This window comes from Arachis ipaensis, chromosome B03 (genome assembly GCF_000816755.2).
Source record: "Arachis ipaensis cultivar K30076 chromosome B03, Araip1.1, whole genome shotgun sequence".
Classification (NCBI taxonomy): Eukaryota; Viridiplantae; Streptophyta; class Magnoliopsida; order Fabales; family Fabaceae; genus Arachis; species Arachis ipaensis.
Window position 1 is genome coordinate 98149438 of NC_029787.2, and position 7793 is coordinate 98157230.

Genomic DNA, 7793 nt, shown 5'->3' on the forward strand with positions numbered 1-7793 from the left:
TCGTGTTCATGCACAAAGGACCATGCAACGCTTAAGTGTGGGGGAGGATTCGTCATTTTTGGGAGTAAACTTGCTTTTCCTGAACACTTTGCACCTTGTTTTGTTTCTTTTTATTATATTTCTTGTAGACATTTGGAGTGTTTTTTATTGTTGCATTGCATTTTCTTTTGGTACATATATCTTAGACTATTCATAGTTTATATCTATTGCATTTTGCATCTTTTGCATGATATATAGCTTATAGATAGAAGTTGTGATTGGATAATGTGAATAGTATAGCACCTAGTTCAATTTTGTCCTAATTGTTCATGTTAGTTTTTGCGATGTTAAAAATTAGGAATAGAACTAGGAAACTTTTGATTGCATCCATCACATCATACATACATATAGGAAACAACTTTGGTGAAAAACAACAAAGATTTTCAAGAATTTTGTTTTTAGAGAATTCTATTGAATTGATTTGGAAAATTGTTTTTAAACTTGCTTGAATGAATTTTTGTTGAACATAGAAGAGAGATAGAACAAATACCTTGTGAGTTTTTGAGCTTCACTGAGTGGTTACAATTTTTAACCACTATTTTTGTTCATTGTGTGCTATGCTCCTTCTATGATTGCGATCTTGGTCTTGCTTGATCCTTTATTTCTGATGTTTGATGTCTTGAATGCATTTAGCATGATTGAGGCCATTTTTGAATTAAACTTACTCCTATGGACCTACCCTTGCATCTATCTTTGTTAACCCCTTTTGAGCTTTTTAATCCCCTTGTTCTAATTGTTAGCACATCACAACCCTAAGCGGAAAACTATGAATTACTTTGAATTGCATCTTTGATTAGCTTAGGTTAAGGTGTGTGTGTCATTTAAGTGTGGGGGAATCTTTGGGAAGCATTGGTAGAGAAAAATTTTATTTTGGGTAATTATTGAAAATTTGGGAAAAAAATGGGTGCACATTCATGTATCAATTTGCTTTAACCATATGCATTTGTCATAGAAAAAGAAAAAGAAATAGAAAAAAAATGAAATGAAAGAAAAATATAGTAATAAGATGGGACAAAAGTTATCCCAAGAAAAAAGAAAAAAATGAATAAGAAATGCATATGTGTTTTGAATAGAAACTAAGGCATGAATGTGTGTGAAAAGAAGTAATGGGTGGCTGGAATGCATTTTTGTGATTAGATTGATATAGGTTGAGTTGGATACTTGAGCTAATCAAAGATTCAATCTCTTTGTCCACTTAGCCATATATATTCATCTTACCCTTATCCCAACCCCATTACAACCTTCTAAAGACCTCATGATACTTGCATACATGCATCATATATTTGTTGATTGTTAGATGAAAAACAAATCCTTGAAAGCATGATTAGAGGAGACATGAGTGATTAAAACCCTACACACCGAGTGATAAGAGCATATATACACCTACTGAGGGTTCAATTACTCAATTCTATGTTCCCATACCCCTTATCATGTATTCTTGCAAGTTGCTTCATTTAATGAGTTAAATCAATTCTCTAGATTTTGATTGCATTGAATTACTTCTTTGCTTAGCCCTATATGTTCATAATCTTGCTTGAAAATTTGTTTGTTTGCTTTCACCAATTTCATAGGATACTATAGATAGATAGATAGGTTTATATAGTATATACATACTTGCATGCATATAGATAGTGGCATTCAATAAGTTGCTACCCCTTTGATTATTTTCCTTGTTTGGTTTAGCATGAGGACATGCTATTGTTTAAGTGTGGAGAAATTGATGAGTCCATATTTGACGATATATTTTGGCTTGATTTGAATGGATTTCATCACATAAACTCACACTTAATCACCAAAATAGCATACTTTTGTGTTTTATCCCTAAATTGAACCTAAATGTGAAAATATGCATTTTGTGCTTAAATTGAGCAATTTAATCCCACTTTTATTCCATTTGATGCCGTGATATATTTGTTGAGTGATTTCAGGTCCTAGAGGCAAGAATGGTTTGGTAGCAGTGAAAGAAAGCATGCAAAAAGGGAGAAAACATGAAGAAAACAAAGAAGAAAAGCATTTTAGAGTGTGCCCACGCACACCTTCTGTGCCCACGCACAAGGGTCAGAATCAGCACATGTGCCCACACACAGAATGAAAATCAGCAAGTGTGCCCATGCACAACTTCTGTGCATACGCACAGGTCCCCTACACGTGGTTTCATTAATGAAACACGTGGCTCACGATTTTTGAGGGCTTTTGGCCCATTTCTAAAGGCTGGGAAGCTGTATTTGGATGCTATATGAAGGAAATATCAACACATATGAAGACACAAGCTTTCATTAGGACTTAGAATTTATTTTTGACATTTTCCATAGTAGTAGGAGTAGGAGTAGTGTAGAGTAGAGAGCTCTCTTAGGGTTTTACTTAAGGTTTATCAATTTCAATTGTAGCATTTTATAGAAGCTTTGATCTTTGATTTTGCTCATCTTTATATTAAGTACTCTCAATTTCCTCTTTAATTATAGCACATTTACTTTCATTTGCTTTGGTTCAAGTTACTTGTTCATACTTGCAATTTTGAGTTTCTTGAAGTTTTGATTGATGGATTTAATGTTTCATGCTTTCTTTATGTTTGTTGGACTGTTTACTGTTGATTTTGTGCATAGTTAGTTATAGCTTTCCATTTTCCTTTGCAAATTCTTATGATTTGGTTTTATGCACACAAGGTATTTGTGAAAATGCCAACTTTAGAATTTGAGTATATTTTCACACCTTGGCTTGGGATTTGAGTTCCTAGGATACTAGAGTCATAATGTCTGACATTTAGTGGTAATTCTTGGGTAGTTAGTTGACTCTTGTTTCCATTGACGCTAGCTTTTTATCAACTAGTTTGGTAAGTTAGCTAGGACTTATGGATTAAGGTCAATTATGCTTTCTTGACTTACTCCTCAATGTTTGGAGTTAACTAAGCGAGATTGACTCATGATAATTACCATAGTTATGGTTATGGCAATGATAGAATTTCTTAGTCTCTCATTCCCAAGTCAAGGTCCTTATTTACATTTATAGCATTTTCACTAGTTTTGATCTCATCTTCTCTTTACTCGCATTAATTACAATTTTGATCATTCCTTAGTTCTTTAGTTTCTTGAGTTCTTTTAATCTTTGGTTATTTGATTCAAAAACCACTCTCTTTGTCCTCTTAACAACCGAAAGCGTAGCACTTCCAATTGCATCCTAGGGAGAACGACCCGAGATTGAAAGACTATCGGTTTATTTATTTTTATTTGAATTTAACATTTGATTGATGTTCAATTGTTGGGTTTGGACTATACTTGCAATGTACAAATTCTATTTTTAGTGTTAAAATCCAAACCTATACTTTTGGGCGTCTATCAGTGCTCTCATGGATCAACTCTATATGCTCAAAAGACAGTATCTTGTTTACTGTATGAGGCAGGATTGGGTTTGCAGTGAATACCACCTTCATTCCTGGAGAGAAACCTTCAGTGGGGATCTTTTTATTTCTCCATCCTCTGGGTACTTTCTTCTTGGGAACCTCCTCTTTGGTGGATGATGCATTCCCAATACCAAACTTAGGTTTGATGTCAGGGAGAATTTTGTTGATTGTCACCAAAGGAGGCTTGAGCTGTAAACATTGTTGCTCATTATCAGGAGGTTCTTGAAGGGTTGGAACAATAAGCTCAGTTTGCATGCACTTTTCTTCTTCACCTAATGAATGCATATTTTTAAAGACATAAAAGACCAGTTGCTCATCATACACTCTAAGCACTAATTCACCCACTTCTACATCAATTAGAGCTCTTCCAGTGGCTAGGAATGGTCTTCCTAGGATTATGGAGGCATTTTCATCCTCTCCCATGTCAAGAATCACAAAATCAACTGGGAGGAAGAACTTACCCACCTTGACCAAGATGTTCTCTACTATTCCACGTACATGCTTCAAATATTTATCTACCATTTGTAATGCTATCCTTGTTAGTTGTTCCTCTTTGATTTGTAGCTTCTTCATCACAGACAAGGGCATTAAATTTATGCTTGCACCCAGATCACTGATGTGAGAATTTGCATTGGTCTAGAATTTCTCAATAGAAAAAGAGAACTTCGTTGTAACATAGTTCCAAACCAACTAATAACTCTCAAATCAAAGTTTAAATTTGGTTGTCACAAGTACAAACCCCAATAAAAATCTAGAGTATTTAAACTTTGGGTCATCTCACAAGGAATTGCAATGAAGTGCTCAATTATTGGCTATGAAGGAATAAGGGGGTTTGATTTGGTGATTGACAAGAAAAGTAAATAGCAAGAAAGTAAATGGCAATTAACTAATAAAGGAAAGGAAAAGAACTCTTGGCTAAGGCATGAAAATTGAGATCACCATCCTTGTCTACAAACCATATATTGACAATTATGAGGGACCAACCCATCAAGTCTACTTCTATGCTTGAAGTAAGTCAAATAGGCTTGATCAACATCAACCCATAAGTCCCAACCTAGCTACTAATTGACATAGTAGTAGGCTAGTGTTAATGGGTATCAAATTGACCACTAAGGGTTCTCAAATCACCAATTCAATGAAACCAAATGACTCAAGGTCACTCAATTCCCTTAGCCTAGGCCAAGAGTAAAGAAAACTACTCTATAACTAGTGAAAGCATTTTATCAAACACCTAGAGTGCAATAAAAGAAAACATCACAAAATGCAAGAATTAATAGAAGCTATAACTAACATAAGCAAGAAATCAATAATAGTAACTAAGATAAACATAAAAAGGCATGAAAACATAAAATTGCATTACAGAAAATAGAAATCTAACAAGGGTTCATGAAAGTAAAAATGGCAACATAAAGAAATTAACAAGAAAAACTAAGAAGATTAAGACAATAGAACAATAAATTATAAAGAGAATTAAAACTTGGATCTAAGAAAATTTGACCTAAACTACCCTAAATTCTAGAGAGAAGGGAGAGCTTCTCTTTCTAGAATTCTAACCTAAAACATGATGAAAAACTAAACTATGACTACTTCCCCCCTCCCCCCCCCCCAATTCCCCTCCAAAAACTAAACTATGACTACTTCCCCCATTCTCCTTCAATTCTTGGGTTCAAAAGTATCATAAATGAGTTGAATTTGGGCCTCCTTGAGCTTAGAAATCGCCCCCAGCGTGTTGCCTTTAATGAGGTCACGTGAAGCTTGTCACGCGTACGCATGGGTCACGCGTACGCGTCGCTGGCGAATCCCCTCCTCATGCGTACGCGTGGATAACGCGTGCGCATGGCCTTGAGTCCTCCAAATGCTCATTTTCCATGAATTCTCCTTCTTGCATGCTTTTCTCTTCACTCTTTTGATCCATTCCTTGCCTTTTAACCCTGAAATCACTAACAAACACATCAAGGCATCGAGTGGAATCAAAGTGGATTAAATTTAACCAATTTGAGGGCTAAAAAGCATGTTTTTACTTTTAAGCACAAATAAGGAGAAATTCACAAACCATGCTATTTCATTGAATAAATGTGAGAAAAGTTGATAAAATTTCCTAAATTCAACACAAGATAAACCACAAAATTGGGGTTTATCAATCACATAGGGCTTTCTCAAAGGTAGTGCTCCAATTGGTACATGGAATTTGAAAGCTCCTTGGATCTGGCATCTTCCATGGCAAGTTATTCTGAATTATGGCGTTACATTCTTTAGTCAGGACCACTGTCTCATCTCCCTTTAAAGGCTTCTTCTTGGACAACAACTCCTTCATAAACTTAACATAGAGAGGCATTTGCTCCAAAATCTCAACAAAAGGAATATTAATTTGTAAATTTCTAAGAACTTCCAAGAACCTTGAAAACTGCTTGTCCTTGGTCTCCTTTTGAAGTCTCTGAGGATATGGCATCTTAGGCTTGTATTCAAGAGCTTTAGGTATGTCGGATGTGTGCCAAGAGTGACTGGAAAAGGATTGTTTTGCATGCCTAGGTAGGGCGTGTTCAACCTCCTCCTTTTTCTCCTCTAGAACTTCTTTTTCAACTGGCTCCTCAGTAACTTGTGTTTCCATACTTGCCATTTGTCCACTAATCAAGGTGATAGCCTTGTACTCCTCTCTTAGATTTGGAATTGTGTTACTAAGAAGGTTATTAGTTCTCCTCTGATCAATTTCAGCAATTTTTGTGGCTATTTGACCCATCTGAACCTCCAAGATCTTGAGTGATACTCTAGTTTCTTGTACAAAACTTGCAACTAACGATTCCAAGTCAGTGGTCTTCTGAGGCTGAGAAGTTGCTTGCTGAGGCTGAGAGGGTTAGAACTGGCAGTTATTGAAGTTGTTCTGATTAAAACCACCCAAAGAATTATTGAAATTCTACTGTCTCTGAGGTTGATCTCTCCATCCAAAGTTTAGGTGACTCCTCCACCCCTGATTAAAGGTCTGGGCATATGGATCATTGTTGGGATTTCTAGGAGCATTCCCTATAAAGTTGACCTATTCAGGAGAAAATTGAGCATATTCATAATTCTCACCTTGAATGAAGCCACCATTCATGTCATATGGAGCCTCTTGAGGGGCATTTTGAGCACTAACAGTTGAAACCTGCATCCCACTCAAGTGCTGAGTAAGCATATTGATCTGTTGAGACATGACTTTATTCTGAGCAAGAATAGCATCCAAGGTATCCACTTCCAAGACTCCTTTCTTCTGAGGAGCCCCAAAATTCACAGGATTCCTTTTAGAAGAGTAAAGATATTGGTTGTTAGCAACCATATCAATAAACTCAGTAGCCTCTTCAAGCATCTTCTTCATGTGCAATAAACCACCTGCAGAGTTGTCCAAACACATTTTGGCCACTTCAAAGAGGCTATCATAAAAGATCTCCAGCTTGGTCCATCAGAAAATATGTCAGGAGGGCATCTCCTGATCATCAGCTTGTACCTCTCCCAGGCTTCATAGAAGGACTCACCATCTCTCTGTCTAAAGGTCTAAACATCCACCCTTAGCTCAGTCAACTTTTGTGGTGGGAAGAATTTGGTCAGAAATCCATTGACCACCTTGTCCCAAGTGTCTAGGCTTTCCTTGGGCTGAGAATTAAGCCACTGCTTTGCTCTATTCCTCACAGCAAATGCCAAGAGCATGAGCTTGTATATCTTAGAATTCACTCCATTTTTCTTTACAGTGTCACAGATCTGCAAGAAGTTATAGATGAACATATTTGGATCTTCCTGTGGGAGTCCATAATACTAACAATTCTGCTGCACTAGAGTGATCAGCTACTGCTTAAGCTCAAAGTTATTTGCACCAATGGCAGGTACAGCTATACTGCGCCTATAGAAGTCAGGAGGGGGTACAATGTATGAGCTTAGCATTCTTCTTTCTTGCTCATTAGCATTCGGATTCCCACCATTAGTAGCCATAGCTTCCTTCTCAAACGTTTTCTTGAGGTTCTCTCCGACTTTATAAGCTTTAACCTGTTGCAAACGCTGCCTCAAGGTCCTCTCAGGTTCAATATCAAAATCTATAAGAGGTTCCTTGTTCCTGTCCCTGCTCTTAAACAAACTGAAAACAAAGAAAAGTGAGAATCTCTATGTCAGAGTGCAGAGAATTTTCAGTGAGGTAACCTATGTAAAAGAAATAAAATAAAGCAACTAAATAGATAAAGCAGTGAAATTCGAAAATTATAAGCAAAATTGGGGCAAAAATTTTGAAATTTATAAGAAAAAATAAAAAGAAAAAATTAAAATAAAAATAACTAAGGGACACCAAACTTAATTTCAGCAATTAAAGAAAAATATATGATGCAATTTTCGAAAGTTA